At 43.4% G+C, this 24,098-nt stretch overlaps 1 protein-coding gene across 4 annotated transcripts in view; it reads right to left on the reverse strand.

The window, feature by feature from the left end:
- The window catches only part of pde4ba (phosphodiesterase 4B, cAMP-specific a), a 466,048-nt gene extending 441,975 nt beyond the window's left edge, over positions 1-24,073 (reverse strand). The window contains exon 1 of one of the 4 annotated variants that reach the window (XM_060919903.1): positions 23,865-24,073. The gene's annotated coding sequence lies outside the window, so the exon portion shown is untranslated. The remainder of the gene's footprint in view (positions 1-23,864) is intronic. The other 3 variants (XM_060919905.1, XM_060919906.1, XM_060919908.1) reach the window with 3 other exon arrangements.
- Positions 24,074-24,098: the final 25 nt, after the last annotated feature.

Here is a 24,098-nt window from a genome sequence, read left to right on the forward strand (position 1 = left end):
CCAGTTAGACTTTCCTGCTAGAGGTAGACAGATTCCGATTTCAAATGTCCTGGTATTTCATGGAGTTCATAATGCCATGTACCCCAACAAGGTTTCCAGGGCCTTTGGAGGGCAAACAGCTCCAAAACATCACAGAACTGCCACCGTATTTTACAGTTGGGATTGGGTTCTTTTCATTATAGCCATCCTTATTTTTACATCAAACCCACCTTGAGTGTTTATTGCCAAAAAGCTCCATTTTTGTTACATCAAACCATAAAACACAGTTCTAGTCAAAGTTGGAGTAGCATTTAGCAAACTTCAGGCGCTTACTTTTGTGATTAACTGACAGAAAAGGATTTTTTCTGACATATCTTCCAAATAATCTGTTGGCATGGAGGTGGAGTCTGATGTTGGTTTTAGAGACTTGGAAACCCCAAGATTTTACTTTTTCTTGTAATTCACTGTGGCAGCGGGGGCGTGGTCAAGCATCGGTCTGTGACCGGAGGGCGGATTCAGGGAAGGTAAGTGGCAGAATCACTGCAACTGATGTTGGTTAATCTATGTTTGTGTGTCTTCCCCAGTGACCGCGCCCTATATAAGGAGAGAGAGAGAGCAGAGGAAGGAAGCTCTCTCCCTGACCTGATGACTCATGTGTGTGTGTGTGTGTGTGTGTGTGGCTGAGAGTGTGAATATAGTTACGGAAAAGTACTAAATAAAGAGTTTTTCTTGTGGAACTTAATTCTGGCCTGCCGTCTTTTCTGTGCTCCACCCCTACAAACTGCTACAGTGGTGCCGAAACCCGGGGGTGGTAGTGCACAGCCGCCCTTACAGGTTACCCAAACACAAGAAAAAAAGTGGTTCGGGAAGAACTCGAGGCCATGCTCGAAATGGGCATTGTCGAGGAGTCCCACAGTGACTGGAGCAGCCCGGTGGTCTTGGTACCCAAGACCGACGGGTCGGTCCGGTTCTGTGTGGACTATAGAAAAGTCAACGCGGTGTCTAAATTCGACGCGTACCCAATGCCCCGTATTGATGAGTTGCTCGATCGACTAGGCACGGCTCGCTTTTACTCGACACTGGATTTGACAAAGGGTTATTGGCAGATTCCCTTGACTCCATTATCCCGAGAAAAAACGGTCTTTTCCACACCGTTCGGCTTACACCAGTTTGTCACACTTCCTTTTGGGCTGTTTGGGGCGCCCGCTATGTTCCAGCGAATGATGGATAGGGTCCTCCGCCCCCATGCCACCTATGCTGCCGCGTACCTAGACGACATCATTATTTATAGTAATGACTGGCAGCGGCACCTACAACACCTGAGGGCCGTCCTTAGGTCGCTGAGGTGGGCGGGTCTCACAGCCAACCCAAAGAAGTGTGCAACTGGGCGGGGGGGGGGGGGGGGGGGGGAGTACGGTATCTGGGCTTCCACTTGGGCAACGGGCAGGTGCGTCCCCAAATTAACAAGACAGCAGCAACTGCAGCCTGCCCGAGGCCCAAGACCAAAAAGGGGGTGAGACAGTTCCTGGGGCTGGCTGGCTACTATTGTAGGTTTATGCCTAATTATTCGGCCATCACCAGCCCGCTGACTGATCTGACTAAAAAGGGGGCACCAGATCTGGTCCAGTGGACGGAGCAATGCCAGCTGGCTTTCTCTGAGGTGAAGGCTGCACTGTGCGGGGGGGCCACTGTTACACTCCCCTGACTTTTCTCTCCCCTTTACGTTGCAAACGGATGCATCGGACAGAGGGCTGGGGGCCGTTCTGTCCCAGGAGGTGGAGGACCACCCCGTCCTGTACATAAACAGGAACCTGTCAGTGCATGAGGGGCACTACAGCACCATTGAAAAGGAGTGCCTGGCGATCAAGTGGGCGGTCCTCGCCCTCCGCTACTACCTCCTGGGGTGCTCTTTCACCCTCTGTTCCGACCACGCACCCCTCTAGTGGCTCCACCGCATGAAGGATGCCAATGCGCGGATCACCCGTTGGTATCTGGCACTCCAGCCCTTTAATTTCAAGGTGGTCCACAGGCCAGGGGCGCAGATGGTCGTGGCGGATTTCCTCTCCCGTCGGGGGGGAGTCAGCTGCAGTCAGCTGAGTTGGGCAGTGGGGGTATGTGGCAGCGGGGGCGTGGTCAAGCATCGGTCTGTGACCAGAGGGCGGAGTCAGGGAAGGTAAGTGGCAGAATCACTGCACCTGATGTTGGTTAATCTATGTTTGTGTGTCTTCCCCAGTGACTGCGCCCTATATAAAGGAGAGAGAGCGAGCAGTGGAAGGAAGCTCTCTCCCTGACCTGACGATTCGTGTGTGTGTGTGTGTGTGTGTGTGTGTGTGTGTGTGTGTGGCTGAGACAGTGAATATAGTTACTGAAAAGTACTAAATAAAGAGTTTTTCTTGTGGAACTTAATTCTGGCCTGCCGTCTTTTCTGTGCTCTACCCCTACGAACTGCTACATTCACCAACAGTGAGCCTTGAGGATATTTTTTTGCCTCTCTTACCCTCTTTCTCACTGTACATGGGGCAAAATAAACTCGGGTCTTCTTCCAGGCAAGTTTGTCACAGTTCCAGTTGGTGTCCACTTTTCTTTTTTTTTTTTTAATTATTGCCCCAACATTAAAAAGGGATATTTTCAGGCAAATAGCTTTTTTTTTTTAATTTTATAACCACTGCATGACTTATGAAGGTCAACACACTTCTCCCTCATTTGGTTTGTGTGTTCTCTTATCTTTCCCATGCTGATGGCTGATGGAAGACTAAAGGAATTTGGCCTCTGTGTCACCTCATATTTGTCACCTCAGCCCCCTCAAGACTGCTGTCTGTCCTGGCTCCCTGTTGGTGGAACGATCTTCCCATTGAGGTCAGAACTGTCGACTCCCTGACCACCTTCAAGCACAGGCTGAAGATCCCCTGCTTCCCTGCCCACTATGTAATCGCATATCAGTCTTGCCCAACCCAGGCTGTGTGCTGTCTAGCCTGGTCATGATGACTTGGGGTTAACCGTTTAGGGTTTTATTTTTCTCTATTTAGTGGTACTTTGTCAGCTTGTTTGTATGGTTGGCTTGTTTTCCTTGGCTCTTTGCAGACTGCTGTTACTTCAGCAGAATATTACACAGTGTTATTCGGTCACTTCTTCTGTTGGCACGAGAACTTTCTTGTCTAGAAGTTCAGCACTTCTTGTACCCGCCTTTTGCACTCATCGTACGTTACTCTGGATAAGAGCGTCTGCTAAATGCCTGTAATGTAATGTAATGTTTGTGCCCCAGTTAGTCAGAAAGTCATGGATTACAGCTTGAAAGTTCCTACACACTCCAGTCAACTCATAACTGTGCAATTTAAATGGGAAACATGCTTCAGTTACATCGTGTTCACTATAATTTCCAAGGGTGCCAGTAATACATGTGTTTTTGTTGAAAATAATTATTTCTTGATGAGGGATTCATTTTTCTCTGAATAAATTTATTTCAATTAAAGGTTGGATTTTTCTCTTTTTTTCAGTTTGAGATGAAACGACTTCACCAAAAGGTGGATTTTTTCTAATCCTTTTTTACTAATCTTTGAGCCGCCAATAATTGTGGAGAGTACTGTATATTTCACCAACACATTAAATTAAAGAATTCAGCGGTTTGGGGCTTCAAAACATGGATCAGTGGCCACCCAAATGCAAAATACCTTAAAGGCAGACATAGTTTGCATTTTCGTTCTGTCAACCAAGTTGGAATGAAATAAATCATTACTGAATGACTTAATTAATTTCCATCTTTACCCATAAATCATCAAATCACAAACACAGTTCTGCATTGTAATGAACATTAAATAACTGCACAATGAATTCAAAGCCTGTGACACTTGAGTGACTAGTTCTAGTCTGATCGCATCTTCAAAGCAAAGCAGAGGCATGAAGAGACGTTTCAGTGTAAACGAGGCAAGATAATCTCATTCTCATTTCAGTGTCTACAATGTCACTTCATCTAATGAGTCATCACAAAGCCTCGAAACAGCAGACCTTCAATTTCGAGTTATCGGAAGCACCAAGGCGAATTACGCCAACCTGTCTCTTTTTCCTTAAGAAAAATGGGGATGTTTCTACTTTCTGTGGAGCTCAAGGTAAGATCCAATGGCCTAGCCTTTGCATCAGTCAAGACTCAACTGTATGCTATTCTAGATTACTTAACAATTATTCACCGAAGGTGAGGTGAATCAGTAATTAATATACATACAGAACACTTTTTCCATGGAATAAAAACATGCATTCTATTCCCTTCTAACAGGTTTCATTCATTTGGTTTGATAGCATGCAATATCGTTAGCATATCGCTTATCCTACGTGTATTACGTCACTCTACCCAATGGAGAATGAGCGTGCAATATTGTTACAATATTGCACGTTGTCAAGACAATATGACGTCACACATTGGAGTTCATGCGAATATCCAATGACAAAAATTTTCTGGTGTGCATGCGCACAAACATTTCTTTGTCCGCCAGGAAACAGAAAAGACGAGGATAATCCAGTGCTACTGCAAGGATTAGCTATGGTATAATTAAGCACTAAATAAATAAACTGAAACTAAAGATGCGCTGAACACCCGAAAGGCTACTAAAACTTAATTAGATATTCTTCACGCGTATTTACAAGAGAAAAACATACCAACGGACATCAAAAAACTAGAAAAGAGACACGTCGGAGATGTAAAACTTCCGCCCTAGCAAGCGACAATTTGTAAACAAACATGACCGTGAGGTTTGCTTCATTAAAAGCAGAAGATTTTGAGAGAATTTTGGCTGCCAGGTCGCTCCGTTGTGTGCAGCTGTCGATGTTGATTTTAAGAGTAACTAAGTAAATCACATAGGGAAATGAATACTGAAGTCTGAGTGAAAACTACTGTGGCAAACGTGCATGGAAGAAGAGTTTGGAGACAGAAATCTTAGTTTCTCGTTTGTTAGCCTGTGCTATTTGCTCTCGATAGCACTAGCATTGGCCTTCACTAACACTACTGCTGAACGCTACACCGGCTGGAAGGTGAGTATGCTGATATGCTGATTTGAAGCGCATGTATATAATAATAATAATAATAATAATAATAATATTAGCTGGCTTTTTTCATGGTTTATCAGATATACCACTCAAAGCCAGCTAACATTACTTAAATAATAACTGAGATGAAGTTGACGTTATTATTCACCAATATTCACTGAGCCAAAGGCAGATACAGTAAGTGTTTTAATATAAATACACCAGTGATTATTATTTTTTAAATTTAATCATATTTTTAAAATAATTTATTTTAATCATCAAAAGCAGCATGCAAATGTAATGCACGCAGTGTCACTTATGCCGCTTTTCCACTACAAACGCGGCTGAGTCGGGCTGAGCCGTGCCGTGCTGAGTCGAGCTGAGCGGGGCTGTTGGAGTTGCATTTCGACTACAACCGCGCTGAACCGTGCTGGCTGGAAGTGGGTGGACACATTGGGTGGAGTTAGCGAAAGTGGGTGGACGTCAGGTGATGTCGTTAAGCAGCGCAAACAGTGACATCAGTGAGCTTTTAAGCGGTAGTCTCACGACCCGGATAGTAAACAATAAACATGGAGGACATGGAGTCATTAGTGTTGCTGGTCTTGGTGCTGTGGCTTGTTGTCACCGACAACGCGGACAGATACTGGCAAGAGCGTATAGATGAGGCGAGGCGCATAAGGCTTCAGAAATTCTCGTAATTCGTAATTCTTCTTCTTCCGGGTTTACTGTGTTTACAGATCCCAGCGTGCTCGCGGGGCGTGTGTGGGCATGTGAGGACACTCCTCCTCACCAATCAGTGCACAGGGCAGTGTCTGCTCACGCCCCCAGCCTCACTCGGCACGGCTTGGCTCGCTTCAGCCCCACTCCAAAACGGTGCGAGTTTTAGGGGCTAAGCAGGGCTGAAGCGAGCTGAGTCGTGCTGGTTTTTGGTAGTCGAAACGCGAGCCGTGTCGGGCTGAAGTGAGCTGAAGCAAGTTGAAGTGAGCTGAAAAAGGGTAGTGGAAAAGGGCCATTAGTGTCACTTAGCTACGCCAAGTCACATAAAATACTTTGCTTTGAAATGGATAAAATAAACCACAATTCCACCTTACCTTTGAACAGTTTTAGACCAAACTTCGTAGCATCTTTAGTGCTTTTAGGAACAGCATTTTCTTCCATAATTTGTAATTCTTCCTCACTTACGGTGACGAAGTGATTGGCCGCCATTTTGCCGAGTCACTGGACGTGATTATCGAGAAATAATCCAAATCTCTCGACCAATCAGAGCATGCAATTTCCTATAATCACTTCCATATTTATAGTAAATCCTCTTATACCACAGCACTGTAGAAATTTCGAGTCTGGTTGCTCTGAACATGTGTAATTTTCTACAAGAGCCTGGCTCTGACAACAGGCCCTGCTCCGTATGAATGCGCTTATTTTGATATGTTACAGTTTTTACAGCAATGGCTACTTCACAGGCACTTGTATGGTGAAAACGCAACATCATCTCAACCATATAATAAACGGCTTAAAATTTTGTTATTTAACAAAGAAAAACTTATAATCTTTGATATGGTGAGACTTTCTGGAAGGAGGTGTTTATTTAACATTATTGGAAGGAGTCTCCAGTGTCAGCGCCTTCTAACATCCTTCCTTCATCTTCAGCAACCACTGTATCCTGGTGAGGGATACATATATTCACACCTAGGGGCAATCTAGCATTGCCAAGCTGACTACATCATCATCAGACATCCAGCAGGCTGATGACTTGCAGAGATATCTTTGCCCAGGCCTGCCTGTTGGCCATAGCCACCTTGAGGTGGTCACTCAGTAGGCCTGTGTCCCTTTCAAGTACCATCTTCAGAGCGGTACGCGGCCAGCCAACCTCGTGCTTTGCGTCAGGCTCCCAGAGCAACGCTTGTGCTGCAGGTTGGTCATGCAGCAAAGGGCAAGGCGTCATTTCCTGATCATGCATGAGAGGTGGGGTAAGTTGCCATAGAGCTGATCGTTTGACCAGCGATCGTTGCCAGGATACGTTTACAACTCTTCACAGCATCGCTGCCTACATGCACGTTTTAAAGCTACTCCTTTAGTTTTCCACCATGGGGACATCTTCAACATGGAGGACACTGTGTTTGGCAGTTTCTGTATAATATAATAAGTTTGTCTTATTAATATCAAGTGAACATGAGGGAAAGACTGTTTATAGTTGCTAATAAGTGAATGATAACAGTTCTGTGGATGTTCCACAACATTAAATGCAACTGCAAATGAATAAAACGTACAATGGGTCATAAAAATCTAGTTTGGGCAAATTACTGTAGAATAAGAGGAATAACACACTTCAGGACATGCTGTTATAGGAAAATAATCAACTTCTTAATCCTAACACAGTATTGCTAAATATTTGGGAATGTTCCGTCTATGTCTCTCATCTAATGGAAAAAATTACACTTGCCAGCCTCTCAGTCGGCAAAACATCATAACAGTCCGTGAAGCTGGGCAAAAGATAATCGATATCATCCACTTCACAGCCTAAAAGCTTCTGTACGTAATAAGAGCAACATACAGATCAGCACAACCAGGACAGAAAGCCAAAAAAAAAAAAAAACACACGGAGATGACCCCCATCACTACGAAAGGAATCATCGAGCCATGAGGAAAAAGGTCCTGCTGAGCTGAGCTGAGGCTGTTTCTCAAAAGCCTATAAGGCACAGGGTGGCAGTTCACAAGAGGAAGGCATCATCATCAGCATCAACTTGTTACACATTTCAGACAACCCTCTTTATGTGTTTGGAAGCTGGATCGTAAAATTGCAACTGCACGGTTCACACGTCACATCTACAAACCCCACTTCCAGAAAATTTGGGATATTTTCCAAAATGCTATAAAAAACAAAACTCTGATTTGTTAATTCATGCAAACCTTTACTTAACTGACAAAATTACAAAAGATTTTCAGTAGTTTTACTGCCCAACTTAATTGTATTTTGTAAACATAAATTTAGAATTTGATGCCTGCAACACACACTCAAAAAAAGGTTGGGACAGACCTCGCCCGGGGCGGCGTCCACCAGGGGGCGAGGTATTGTTTTCAGTCGGGTTTCTTTCTTTCTTTCTTTGCTTTTTTGTAAACCATATTACGGGAAAACAGTTGGATCAAGCTTCATGAAACTTTCAGGATAGATGGGCATTGGTCTCAAATAGAACCTCCAACATTTTGGGGGTCATCCGGTTAAGGTCAAGGTTTTTGTGGCTACTGCTTCATATAGAGGCAGTAGCCACTATGTCATCGTGCTGTAAGAATCTAGGAGTGTAACAATCGCGCAGTACGGTGTGATCTGATCGGCTGACGGTAGCAGAGAATCAGAACCATGTTTATTGGCCAAGTATGTTCACACACAAGGTCGAAGTCAAAGTCAAGGTCACCAAAAAGGTCAAAATCGTTTTTTCGTGATATCTTCCTTCATATTCATCATAAGTGCTACCAGGCGAGGTCTGTTTCGTCAGAAAACACTTGTTACCATTGTATTACATCACTTTTCCTTTTAATAATACTTTTTAATCATATGGGATCTGAGGATATTAACTGTTGCAGTTTTGCGATTAGAATTTTTGTCCATTCTTGCTTGATACAAGATTTCAGCTGCTCAGCAGTTCGTGGTCGCCGTTGTCTGATACTCCTCTTCATGATGCCACATACAGTCTCAATCAGAGACCAATCTGGACTGGCAGCAGGCCAGTCAAGCGCGCACACTCTGTCTACAAAGCCACACTGAAGCCTGGCATTTTACTGCTAAAATAAGCATGGAGTTCCCAGGAACAGACATTACCTTGATGGCAACATTATGTCTCTTGAAAATCCCAACATACACCTCCACGTCAGTGGTACCTTCACACACATGCAACTCACCCATACCATGGGCACTGATGCCCCCCCATACCATCACAGATGCTGGCTTTTGCACCTTTCTCTGATAACAAACTGGATGGTCATGTTTAACTTTGGCACTGAGAACTTGACGTCCGGTTTTCCCAAAAACAAGCTGAAACATGGACTCATCTGACCACAGCGTACGTTTGCACGGTCTTTCAACCCATCTGAGACGAGTTCAGGTCTAGAGAATTTGGCAGTGTTTCTGCGTAGATTTGATGAATGGCTTCCTTCTTGTGTAATACAGTTTCAGGTTGCATTTCTGGATGCAGCGACAGACTGTGTTAAGTGACAACGGTTTTCCGAAGTATTCCCAAGCCCACGAGGCTATATTGGTCACATTAGCATGACGGTTTCTCAGGCAGTGCTGCCTGAGGGCTCGAAGGTCACACACATTCAACAGTGGTTTCCGACCTTCCCCTTGATGCAATGAGGTGTCCCTGAATCTTTTCACAATATTATGTATTGTAGATTTTGAATAACCTACATTCTCTGCAATCTTGCATTGAAAAAATGTTCTTTTTGAATTGTCTAACAATTCTCTCGTAAATTTTAGCACAAAGGAGTGTGGCACTACCCATCCTTGCTTGCAAAGACTGAGCCTTTGGTGCATGCTCCTTTTATACCCAATCATGACACCCTCACCTGTTACCAATGAACCTGTTTATTGTGGAATCTTCCAAAATGGTGTTACTTGAATATCCTATAAACTTTTCAGTCTTATTTTGCCTCTGTCCCAAATTTTTTTTTGAGTGTTGCAGGCATCAAATTCTAACTTTGTTTATATTTATAAAATACAATGAAGTATTTCAGCAGTAAAATGCCAGGCTTCAGTGCGGCTTTGTAGACAAAGCGCGTGCGCTTAACTGGCCTGCTACCAGTCCAGATTAGACTCCTACTGAGAATGTACGTGGCATCATGAAGAGGAGAATCAGACAATGGCAACCACGGACTGTTGAGCGGCTGAAGTCTTGCATTAAGCAAAAATGGACAAAAATTCTAATCGCAAAACTGCAACAGTTAGTATCTTCAGATCCCATATGATTAAAAAGTGTTACTGAAAGGTGATGTAATACAATGGTAATAATGCCTCTGTCCCAACTTTTTTTTTTTTGAGTGTGTTGCAGGAATCAAATTCTAACTTCATTTATGTTTACAAAATACAATTAAGTTGGTCAGTCAAACTTCTGAAAATATTTTCTTTGTAATTTTGTCAGTTAAATAAAGATTCACATGAATTAACAAATCACAGATTTTTGTTTTTATTGCATTTTGGAAAATATCCCAACTTTTCTGGAAATGGCGTTAGTAGTTTTGATAACACCTGAATCACGTAGGCACGCAAGAGACGAATACAAAGCAGGGGAAAAAAAGTGAATGCTCTGTTAGTAGGTCAGAAAATGAACCTGTACGCTGTTTTTCTCCAGAAAATTTGCTGCATAATTGCTCTATAAATACAAAGGTCAGTTTGGGGCATTAAGCAGATTTGTAGCTCTTTAACTCACAAGCAATAATTTGCTTTCTCTTCACGCAGGTCACTGAGGGGTAAAATGTAATTAAGATGGCGTGGCACTCTACATTCATAGAAAATGGGGTTATTTATGGATTCATTGGATAATTAATGAATCTTAGCCTCCTAAAAGGGTTTTACTTTCTAAGAGAGAAACACTGTTGTAAAGGGATAAGCGAAGATCATTTCACTGTGCTCACTTTTCTCCGAGGGTAATCAAGAAGACACATTCATCCATGTGGGTCCTGTAAAGGTTAAAACAGCATTCATTCTCAAAAGGCCAGGGTGAGGAAATTCTTGTTGTTTATAACACGCCTTATTATCATCTAGAAAAGCTGTGCTCATTTTCGTTTCCTCATCCCTCCTGCTGTATCATACCTACAACTTTACAGTTGGAGGAACTTTACACACTTTCACTTGCACAAGTTGCCAGTGCATGCGAAACCAGGAAGTGCATCACAGACAATTGCTTTGAAGACTGCATGGGAAGCCTGGCCTCCTGTGTGGCAATGAATTTTTTAGCAAAGTGTCTACTGTATATTATTCATTACTCTTGGTGAAATTCGATATTTTAGTGAATCAAAATACTAAATATCATGCTGTTTGTTCATTAAGAGCAAAATGAATCTTATAAACAACTTCCAAAAGTAATGAATAACACCTCGGTTTTCGAATGGTGCAACAGAAAAGCGTTCACCCTATCATCTGGAGGTTGTGAGATTGAATACCAATAATGCCACAGTCATCTGTAGCAGGGAGCCCAAGAGAGCAAAATTGGCCGTGCTCTCAGCGAGGAATGACACACTCTCTCCCTGTCAATTACAGGGACACTAGCCATGGTGTCATGGGTGTCTGTAAGGATCGCACTTTCCTCCAAGTCTGTTACACTGAAAAGATGAGGCTGCCTGACATCAAGTGCCTCAGAGGAAGCATGTGATAGCCTCGGACTTTCACCCTCCCTGGTTGGTGGGTGGGATAATGTTTCATTATGTATTCAGATTTCCACCTGACGGGCAGGCATTGCATTTGTTTACAGTCCCTCTGTAGTAGTTTCTTGTGTTTCGTCTCCAAATATGCCAGATTGTTGCTCTATATTTGAATGTTCAAACTGATCAAATCGAGAAAAAGACAAAAGGTATTATAGGATACCAAAAGAAGTCGTGCAAAAGGGTGAAAAACCGAAAAATATCTCAAAGACGCCGTGAAAAATGGCTCGCAAACCTTTCACTGTGTTCGGAAGGAATCTTGAGTCCACATGCTCATGTTTGCAGCGATCATTTTTGTTAAACGTACGTAAATCAACTTTATGGATCTAAAATCAAAACTTCGAATGTTAAATAAGTTCTCTTACATTTTGGATGTCATAAAACAAACCGCTGATGAAACTAGTTTGTAGGTTGGACTCGACTGAAACTCGATTGCATTTTTTCAGGTTGTCCGATGATTTCAATTCATAAGTCTGAGCTACAGGCATGTTTGAAATGTCATGAAATAAAATGCAAGTTATCATTGCGAAAATGCCTACAGCAGCTCCGACTTGAATCACATCCTAAACTTCGGCTTACGTTACTTCGCCTCGCAAAAATAAGATGATTATTGTCCTTTAGAAGTCTTATTCCAATATCATGTGGCTGGGTTCAAATGAAAAAGTTCACATAAAGGCTTCAAGACTTTTGAAATCTTTCATTTGATTCTTCGTGTAAAATGATGTTTGGACTACCAGATAATTGGAAATGACCGGAAACTGTATGTTTGGAAAATTGCTGAAATCGCTTGAAACCAAGTCTTTAAGTTATATGGGTCCAATCCATCGTATAAGTATATTGTTTTCTTGATATCTCGATTTTGTTTTTGGTTCTAATCCATTAACATAGTCAGAAGTAGAATGTTTTCCACAAGATGATGACGGATGCATACTTGGCTTGGACGCCATCTTTGTTGCCCATCACGCCCAACCAGGAGGCAAAAAGTCACGCGATTGCATACAAAGAATAGCTTGGTATTATACCATTGTAATTTGTAAATGGTATAAATACATTGTAAGTATAAAGTTGTGTTCGATTATTTGCATTAATTACATTTTTTGGTTTGTTTGTTTATTTATTAGTTAGATGTCACCACCTTCGAGTGAGATTTGGAAGTCTTTTGAAGCGCTTCCTGATAAGGAGAGACAGAATTAACCCTTTGGGGTCGAGAGCTTCTCCGGCGAAGTTCGACAGGCTTAGAATAAGTAGGTCACGTATTGAGATAAATATCTCTGCAAGTTCACATGCATACAAGCATGATAAAGGTATTGACAGAAACTTTATACTTTACACTTTCCTATGTGCCCACTGCCAAATAATATCATAGTTAAATGACCTAAATTAGATGAAACATAAAACTTGTTACCTTACTCAGTCACACTGGAGTCTGAGCACTGAGAGCGCACTTGCACATTCATAAAAGACTATTCACATGGTAACGGCATGATAATCACTTTCACTCTTTCGGTTTCGATTGGTTTCTCTTTCGTGGTGGGAATGCCCACCGTAAACAGGATAAAATCTGTCAGACATAGTTCAGGTTATTTGGAGGTAAAACTTGTTGCGAGATGGCATGCGTATTTTAGACGCTTCAGATGATTCAGGACAGCAATTCAATTTCAGGACAGGGAATCAATTCATGATTCAGTTCATGATTCAGGACAGAGATTCAATTCAATCTTGAGAACTGTGACACTGATGATGAGCGGTAGAGCCCTGCACTCCCGCAGGAGTCCCGCGGGACCCGACGCAAAGCAGTGCGTCGCGGGACAAATTTTGAAAGCTCATTGCGGGCGCGGGCAGGAGGGGGAGTGCACAATGTGGGAGCGGGCGGGAGAGGTGATAAGCTGCAGTCCCGCTAACTAAAAACGTGTTTAAAATAAAATTTATAAATTATTAATTTATGTCTATCATATATAATTTGTGCTGGATATTTTATTTGGCATTAATAAAAACATTTTAAGATGCCTAAATTTGCGGATGTGGTCTAATCTCGCGTACGTTTCCGATTCCTTTCCGCTCTTCCGTGTTTGAGATCTCCAATCATGGCAGAAGAGCAGAGCTCCTCTAGTGAAGCTCACAGTGCTTCAGAAGTAAGTGCTGCTTTAAAAAGAGGTACATTTACCATTAAAAAGGTTAGTTAGTTCAAACTTGCATCGTACCATACTGGTTTAACGCTAACTTGGTTGGTTGTTTGGGAAACGCACCCCTGAACATGAGCTGTAGATATTTATGCTCAAATCCACTCAAAGTAGGGGGCGGGGCACCATCACGCTGTGTCTTTAAATTATATTAATTTCTTATAGGCCTACTTGTATTTCCTAGAATGTAAATGTGAGGAGTGACATATAAGCTATGTGCAATGTACAATATTCTTAATATCCACTGTAGATTTTGGTAGGTGTGTTGGGTATCTCTGTAAAGCCTCAGCAGCGCATGCCGCCTGGCAACGCGCACCCTCGCTACGTGCGCTAGGTGAAGGATTGGTCAGTGGAGAGCTCAGCTAAGCTCAGCATGTTTAATTCCCCAAGCCAATGACAAGAACTTTCGTGAGAAATAACGCGAACATCTGCATCATGTGGGATTTGCGGGCGGGAGCGGGACAAAATACGGCAGGCGCGGGCAGAAGCGGGACTGAAAATCATAATTCTTTGCGGGAGCGGGACTGCACAATGCGGGAGCGGGCCTGAAAATTCTGTCCCTGACTGAGCAATTTTTCCAGAGTTAAAAATATTTTCCTCAAAAATAGTTAATTTTGCGCTATTTTGAGTTTAGAGAGTAAAATGTGGAGTTGGAGTGGGAGTGAAATTACATAGTAATTGTGTAACAGAGTAGGTTGTGGCTCTGAACTGAGTAAAATAGTACAAGAGTTAATTTCAAGACACACTGAACAGAGTCAAATACCAAAATAAAGTCAAATACCAGATAAAAGATGTTGTAAAAATCAGTTTTAGAACTGCATTGAAATGTGTGAAAAAAACATTACCTTCCCCACTGTGACTTGACCTGATGGGATTAAAAATTAATCTGATGGGATTAAGAGTTGGCAGTGGGAGGGGTTTTCACTCTTCTCATTGAATGGAATGGAATTTTTACCTCTCTCATTGAATACCCCTCCCACTGCCAACCCTTTATCCCAAAACAATAGGACATACATTTTTTGATGGCCGGTTAATTGTCCAAATCAATGGAGCAGATTAAGTTTTTGTGCTTGATCCATTCCTAAAACTAAACAGAATCACCTCAAGTGATAAAAACTGTTCGACAGAATGGGTAAGGTCATGTTTTTTCACACATTCCAACACAGATCTAAAACTGCTTTTTACAACATCTTCATTTATCTGTTATTTTCAAAAAAGTACAATCATGATATACATACTACACAGATGATATTGTATCTGAACTTGTGTTAAATGCAAAAAAGTCATATGACTTTGAAAATACTGCTTAGATTTGTTGAAATTGACAACAAAATCAGAGCATGCCAAAATCATTAAAGTGCCAGAAAATACCCTCAGACCCCAGAGGGTTAAACAGGATGTTTCTAAGAAATGGAAGAGATAAAAACAGAAAACACAGACATATACGTCAATAACAGACACTGGTCTTTACCACATTTCAAAAACCACAGCTGTGGTTATCTCGAGCACATAAAATGAGGATGTATACACTATACACGTTATGTAGTGAATTCATACCGTTGTCTATTTGCACATTATGTAATTCTGTGTCCTGTGTTACTGCACTGATTGATGTGGTTTGGTCCAAAAGAAACACGTCATTCCAGTGTATACGAGTTCTATGGAGGAATGACAATAAAATCCACTTGGTTTGACTTGCTGTACACCACAGCATGTACATCTTGCATCATTTGGAGAAACTTTGCATACTTTCGCTTGCACAAGTTCCCACTACATGTTAATCAGGAAGCATACGTAGAAATCTCTTGCAGCAATCAGTTCAAGAGCTGTATACTCTGTACACATTGTATTGTGGATTCTTTTCACACACATGACTGATATATCAAATGCACGGCCTTTTGGACTGGAGTCCTACACACCATTTCTACATGGTTCTTCAAGGGGATCTACCTGGAACCCTTTCTGATAAAGAAACACTTGTAGAGGGACAACCATCCATCCATCCATCCATCCATCCATCCATCCATCCTCTGTAGCCCCTTATCCTGTTCTACAGGGTTGCAGGCAAGCTGGAGCCTATCCCAGCTGACTATGGGTGAGAGGTGGGGTACACCCTGGACAAGTCGCCAGATCATCGCAGTAGAACAAGATAACCATTCACACTCACATTCACACCTACAGTCAATTTAGAGCCACCAGTTAACCTAACCTGCATGTCTTTGGACTGTGGGGGAAACCAGGGTTCCTACAGATATTTTATGTTGAATTTACTACCTTTTTACTACCTTCACAATTTTTTTTTACTACCACAGCGACAATTTGGATTTGGACATTTTCTCACAATTTAATAAGGTAATCTTTGAGTGTGTGTGTTAGTCCAAGTGAATGTGCTACATATAAGTTAGTGACAACTCTACCCAAAGAGTTGGATTGATGAGACAAGATAGAAAGAAAATCTGAACGTACCGGTAGTGTAACTCTTTCCCTTTGGACGCATAATAGAACCTCCCATTGCTAGGGCTACACATGGAGTCATGCATATTTGCATAAAAGAAAACAAACTTCCACATATAATTTATAATTTTATTGACCTGTGAAACTGTGGCCCATAACCTCTTAACGGGTACACAGATTTGCACTAAACCTTGTGTGTCAACACTTCACATTAGGTACAAGATCTGATTACATTTTGTCGGCCAACACTTTCAAGATGGCCAACCTTTTGTTTGTGGAATAATCTTTTGAACAGGTGAACAGATTTGCACAAAAAATCTTATGTGCTTAGGTACATCAACTCATTACATTTAGATCAGGTCAAATGGCAAACACACACACACACAAAGCGCACCAGGCGCACGCCCACATGGGTGCACACACACGACAAAGACAAGACACACACCCTAAAGATACAAAACGCACATAACCCAAACCCTATTTTGGCAGTCTCTCAACACATTGCCAAGTTTGCTTAAGATAGTCATTTGCACCAGTCCTGTAGTCGTGAAGGCCCGTGGGCAGAGTCAACACCTTCCTCCCAGAGATTAGTGTTTTAGAGGGTTAATTTTAATCATTTGAACAGTTCAACAGATTTGCTCATCACATTTTGGATGCCTCAAATGGTGCACACACAGCACACCAGGCACACACACACAGTGCACCAGGCACACACAACAGATTTGCTCATCACATTTTGGATGCCTCAAACGGTGCACACACAACGCACCAGGCACGCCCACACGCACGCAACGCACCAGGCACGCCCACACGCACGCAACGCACCAGGCACGCCCACACGCACGCAACGCACCAGGCACGCCCACACGCACGCAACGCACCAGGCACGCACACACGCACGCAACGCACCAGGCACGCCCACACGCACGCAACGCACCAGGCACGCCCACACGCACGCAACGCACCAGGCACGCCCACACGCACACAACGCACCAGGCACGCCCACACGCACACAACGCACCAGGCACGCCCACACGCACACAACGCACCAGGCACGCCCACACGCACACAACGCACCAGGCACGCACACACACCCCCACAACGCACCAGGCACACACACACAACGCATTACATGTGCCTCAGTTGTTTGACCTTTTCTTCGATCAACTTTTCAATGAACGCCTCTCGCCGATTGCCATCTACCGCCTTTAGCCAGTCTTTAAAATCAGGTTCCTCCAGCCAGAGGTCTGAAAATTTGCATTTCCCCATTGTTTAATTCTCGTGCAGATGTCGTCAGTCGGGTTAACAGATAGATTCGACTAGAGCCGTATAAACAAAGTCAGTCTTGTACTAAACAATCTCTGGTATAAATTTATACTGGATTCGACCGTTATTGGAATTCAATGCGCATGCGCCACCAACTCCTCACTGCGGTCCTCCTCGATACATAAAAATAAATTCGCCCAAATGTAGTAATTTATGGATATTATGGCATGCAGGTTAATTAAACGAATTAGAAAACACATAGGCCCAGTTGGATGGGGGTCAAAAAAAATTTACTACCACGTCAGATTACGTTTACTACCTTTTACTACTTTTTACTGGCCATAATTTAGCCTATTTTAATTAACTACCTTTTACTACCTTTTAAAACCCCGCGGGAACCCTGGAAACCGGAGCACCCAGAGGAAACCCACACAGACATGGGGAGAACATGCAAACTCCACACAGAAAGGCCCTCGCCGGCCACTGGGCTCAAACCCAGGACCTTCTTGCTGTGAGGTAACAGTGCTAACCACTACACCACCATGCCGCCAAGGGACAACCAAAGAGCTTATAATGGTAGTCACGAAGCCACATTAGTCCTGCAATCATCCATCCATTATCTGTAGCCGCTTATCCTGTTCTACAGGGTCGCAGGCAAGCTGGAGCCTATCCCAGCTGACTATGTGCAAGTCACCAGGTCATGGCATATGGAATCAATTTTGTGCCAAAATGTTCATACAATACTTTTGAAATATCAAACAAAAACAACAAATCAAAATACAAAAAAAAAAAAAGTCAATTTTTTTAGACTGGCAAACAAGTTATTCGTGTAATCGTGCAAAATATCAGTCTATTACTCTTCCGAAACCTTTTATTTTTGTTCCGCGTCTTTCTCAGTTTTGTTTGACGTAATTTATTTTGGTTGCGATTCCAGCTTTCTCGTTTGCGCTCCCTGACTTTTTGCTTGCAGTTTTGGCACAAACTTCACGTGTGGGTGGGCTGTCCAGGAATGCATTCCCATTGGCTAACCTGTGTTTGACTGACAGCTACGCTCAGCGATTCCCCCAGAGGCTGTTGCGGCCATTTCCTACTCGGATTCTGGCGGACTGTTTGACGAGTGACCGATCCATTGACGGCAAACAAGGATCCAGTGGACTTCAGTGGCGACTAGGATATTGAATTTACACTTTGTTGAATTAATTCAATATCATAGTCGCCACTGAAGTCCACTCGATCCTTGTTTACCGTCAATGGATCGGTCACTCGTCAAACAATCCGCCAGAATCCGAGTAGGAAATGGCTGAGCGTAGCTGTCAGTCAAACACAAGTTAGCCAATGGGAATGCATTTCTGGACAGCCCACCCACACGTGAAGTTTGTGCCAAAACTGCAAGCAAAAAGTCAGGGAGCGCAAACGAGAAAGCTGGAATCGCAACCAAAATAAATTACGTCAAACAAAACTGAGAAAGACGCAGAACAAAAATAAAAGGTTTCTGAAGAGTAATAGACTGATATTTTGCATGATTACATGAATAATTTGTTTGCCAGTCTAAAAAAATTGACCTTTTTTTTGTTTTTTTGTATTTTGATGTCGTTTTTGTTTGATATTTCAAAAGTATTGTATGAACATTTTGGCACAAAATTGATTCCATAACCGCAGGGCTGACACATACAGAAACAACCATTCACACTCACACCTACGGTCAATTTAGAGCAGTGGTGGGCAATTATTTTTTCCATGGGGCCACATGAGAAACAGAAAATTTTGTGGAGGGCCGGACCAAAAGGCTGAACTAAATTCTGCATAATATTAATTGTATTTCTTTATATAAAGCAGTAAATAACATTGTTTTTACAAGCTGCTAAGACTGGCAAGAGTATGGAAAAAACGAGCTTAAAACAATGGTTAACAAAATATGAACGTTTGTACCATTTTTTTTCCTTCACATTCACCCCAAAACACAATAAAGACATCACAATAATATTGTCTTTCTACTCCAAATATCAAGCAAGATACATCATATTATAATAATGATGCCCACATTTGTAGTCTAATCACCTCATTTGGTGTTTTTCAGTTTTTCGGATCTGCTCTCCGCAAGCTAAACACACAGCTTTATCTCTGACTTCAGTAAATAAATACTTAGCAGTCCATGTTTTGTTGAAAGTCCTGCATTCGGCATCTACCCTTCTTTTTGTGGACATTTTGGGGACTAAAGTCTTCTTGTGACTTGCTCGCAACAACGTCGATTCGGTGTAGGTATCAGATCTACAGATCGGCTCGGGCTCCGGCGCCTGCTGGTGACGTCACACTATGTGATTGGCTGGACCGTTTGAAGGATGACGTACAAGTTTGTGGTTGGTCTGGACAAATTACGGAAGTAGTTATCGCGGGATTAGGTTTCGTGGGATTTCATGTCATGTTCATGTTGCGCACATTGCGGTTTTGTTGAACGCAACGTCAAAATAAAAGCAATGCACATTCAGTCCATGCATGAGGTAAAATTAGAAAATACGTTTATTTTGTAATTTCTAATTAAACTTACGTGGGCCGGTCAGAATGAACCAAAGGGCCGGATGCGGCCCGCGGGCCGTAAAATGCCCAGGTCTAATTTAGAGCCACCAGTTAACCTAACCTGCATGTCTTTGGACCACCCACGTGCAATGAACCGGTGCTACAGGTGCTCTAGCCCCTGCCCCTTTTCTGTTTGCTGTCCAAAGTGCCCTTTTCATAGGGACTGTTTTTTTTTTTTTTTTTTTTTTATATTTGTAAAAGATAAGTTAGCTCCAACATCAATATTCTCTACAATTTGACAATAATATATGAAATTATAGATTTATAAAATAACGTTTTTCTATGTAAATGCGGGCATCAATCCGTGACGTCATGCATTCAGTGAACCTCCGTGCAGAAAGCGCATGCAGGCGGTTGACAGTGGGAGACAGTGCGAGGAACGGCATGGTAAGGTCACACTGAAAGTCTCCTTTCATTTCTTATCTGAACATGCAATATTGTGCAGCTTAGAACACAACAGTAAATGCGTAGGGTTGTTTATCATTTAATGAAGCCGCCTAGGCTAGATTTAAACCGTTTGCTCCGTCCATTTCATTAACGTGGCAGATTCGGAAACTTTAGTTTGAACGCAGTGGCGCCACCAGGGGGTGGCCAGGGGGGGCTGTGGCCACCCCTACAAATTTACTGGCCACCCCACTGGCCAGTATAGATTGTAGTAGCCTTAGTTATGCAGTTCATCCCAAATGCACAGCCAGCCAGGCAAGACGCTCTTGATCTTCGGTGAGTGAGGGAAGATCATCTTCCCTCACTCACAGCAGCCCCTACAGCAACGGCTCAGCGTGTGCGCGTGACCGCCGCTTGTACCTACACAGGTAAATAATGACCTCAAAAGGAGTTAAGAGAGAAGACGGAGAAGACTACCAGTAAGTAAATAAGTCAAAATATTCTTTAGTAAAAGAAGAGGGGGAAGTATGCGTCGTAACGTGTGCTTTTTAAGTGCTAAATAGTGCTGTTACAGCAGCTTTTTGATGGATTGACATGTATTAATCAAAACCGCCTTGAGAAGTACAATGACCGATGAGCGTTTAAGCAATTTGGGGGTGCTTAGTGTAGAATCAAGAAGGGCTAAGGCCATAAACCTTGATGACTGTGAATGTATTTGCCAAAAAACACAGCAACAGGCGAATAAAACTGTTCTGAAGCATACTGTATTGCCTAATCAGAATCGGAGACTATTGATCCCTGTTGGGAAATTCCTGTTAAATAAAGCAAATATATGATTGTTTCTGTCTCCAGTAGTTGTTTTGTTTACAATAAATGTACACCTTATGCCTTATATATTCATTACACAATGAAACAATTATTGTGGAACTCAAAATGTTAACTGTACTGTTATTAGTCTGTGCACATTAGATCATTAGTAACATTAAATATAACACAATAAACCAAAGTATATCAGTAGGCATTTCCTTAAGTCTTTCTGATAGTTTTCTACTGGCCGGTTTACTACAACAGTATAATGATATCCTGAAATTATGGCTTTTAGTTTTGGTGTGCCACCCCAAGATTTTAAGTGTCCCCATCTGGCCACCCCTATGAAATATTTCTGGAGGCGCCACTGTTTGAACGACGGCGTTAATAACATATTCTAGCAGCTTCGAAAACTTAAGGCTGAATGACGACGTCCACAACATATTCTATCAAGACACACAGAATGTTCAGTTGCAATTGAAATTTAGTTTTGAATAAAGTTAACTTGTGTGAAAAATTTATTCCAAGTGCCCTTTTTTGAATGTTGAGCCCCTGCCCCTCCAAAGGTCTTTGCACGGCCCTGCTTTGGACTGTTGAGGAAACCCACATGGACATGGGGAGCATGGGCGCCGCCAGGGGGGGAAAGGTTAGAACAATTCTAGGGGCCCAGCACTGCCATGGGGCCCTTTAAGGGGCTGATAATATGCTTTTAATGATTTCAATAAGACTTTTGAAATAACAACAATGCAATATTCCATCTGGTAAAATGAGCTAATTGAACAAGGTTGTCTATTTCTTGAGTTCTTCAGCATATTGTCATTTAACCCTCCCCCTTTTGCAAAATGGTACGGTCCAGTTCTGGTAGAAGTGCGATGCGTTAAATCTGTGTGCTGATCAGTGCAACGCTACTTGCTGCTGTGTCGCGGTGCAGCAGCAGCCAGCCAGCAGTGGAGTGCGTACAGTCTATGATCGCTAAATATGAAGAGTGGCTGTCAAAAACGTAAAGAAAGGCAGCTGAACGCTGAGAGGGACCGGAGAGGCAGGCAACTGGTCACTCATCTCATCTCATCTCATTATCTCTAGCCGCTTTATCCTTCTACAGGGTCGCAGGCAAGCTGGAGCCTATCCCAGCTGACTATGGGCGAAAGGCGGGGTACACCCTGGACAAGTCGCCAGGTCATCACAGGGCTGACACATAGACACAGACAACCATTCACACTCACATTCACACCTACGGACAATTTAGAGTCACCAGTTAACCTAACCTGCATGTCTTTGGACTGTGGGGGAAACCGGAGCACCCGGAGGAAACCCACGCGGACACGGGGAGAACATGCAAACTCCGCACAGAAAGGCCCTCGCCGGCCCCGGGGCTCGAACCCAGGACCTTCTTGCTGTGAGGCGACAGCGCTAACCACTACACCACCGGGCAGGCAACTGGTCACTCAGTTTTTCCCAAAGAAAGGTCGCTATCGCTCACATGTGTGTTCAAAATATTAGCGAATGGTAAATGAACAGTATGAACGTGGTTGGATTAGCCTATCAAGAGAACACTTTTACAGTTTGTACAGTGACATTTTTTCCATTTTAATAACTGAACTGACTTGTGTGATAAGATGAAATATTACGTTATGCTGGTGCTAATAACCAGTTTCATAACTAATGGGGTGCCCTAAATATGCACAGATTCAGCCTCGGGGGACCTCCGCCCTACCAAACCACTGAACCCGCCTTTGGAGAAGGAGGTAAGCAGCAATACAACCCATAAATGCTTTAGGATTGAAGAAGTTTTTAATGAGCGAGCGCCATAAAAGTAGGGGGGCCCAAAATTCTAATCTTTCATGGGGCCCAAAATTTCTGGCGGTGCCCCTGACGGGGAGAACATGCGAACTCGACACAGAAAGGCTTTCAAACCCAGGACCTTCTTGCTGTGAGGTGACAGTGCTAACCACTACACCGCCCGTCCTGCAATCATTTCTATTATCAATAGAAATGACTGCAGAACGGGCGGCACGGTGGTGTAGTGGTTAGCGCTGTCGCCTCACAGCAAGAAGGTCCTGGGTTCGAGCCCCGGGGCCGGCGAGGGCCCTTCTGTGTGGAGTTTGCATGTTCTCCCCGTGTCCGCGTGGGTTTCCCCCACAGTCCAAAGACATGCAGGTTAGGTTAACTGGTGACTAAATTGCCCGTAGGTGTGAATGTGAGTGTGAATGGTTGTCTGTGTCTATGTGTCAGCCCTGTGATGACCTGGCGACTTGTCCAGGGTGTACCCCGCCTTTCGCCCGTAGTCAGCTGGGATAGGCTCCAGCTTGCCTGCGACCCTGTAGAACAGGATAAAGCGGCTAGAGATAATGAGATGAGATGAGATGAGATGACTGCAGAACGCCAGGATGTTTATAGGATAGCATGCACGAGATTTAAAAGCTTGTGCTCATTTCAACCCTGATCCAGAGTTCTGAACATAGCACCATGCACAGCCTGCATCTACAGGAACTTTGCACACTTTCCCTGGCATGTGTGCAGAAATCTCTAGCAGTCATCAGTTCAACACACACACACACACACACACATTTTTCATTTCCAGTCCGTGCACACACGCTCCAGCTCCACTGCATGTGCCAAAGCAAGTTCATCATTCACCCGCGTTAGAGCTCAATGACCGGAAGCGCAGGAATTAACACAACAGGATGTTTAATAGTAATGATAAATAAATAAAAAAAAAAAAGCATCCCGGATCGCGCGACGATTTTAACAATAGAACGCAACGCGCGTGCGTGAGCATCCCGGATAGCCGCTTACCTCAAACCCGACTCCGCTGCTCTCCCCAAAGCACGACGTACGCGAGCACGCTCCCGGAAGCACAGCGAGCGAGTCCCGGCGCTCACGGACACACCGGGCGCGGTGCACGACTGCGTGTGTTGAAGCAGGAACCCATGAGGAAGGTTTGAGCGACTCACAAGAGACCCAACGTCAACGGGAAGTGTGACCCAGCCTCCGCGCCGCCTGTCCGTTTTACAACACCACCTCCCTCCC

Source organism: Neoarius graeffei, chromosome 4 (genome assembly GCF_027579695.1).
Source record: "Neoarius graeffei isolate fNeoGra1 chromosome 4, fNeoGra1.pri, whole genome shotgun sequence".
NCBI classification, from domain to species: Eukaryota; Metazoa; Chordata; class Actinopteri; order Siluriformes; family Ariidae; genus Neoarius; species Neoarius graeffei.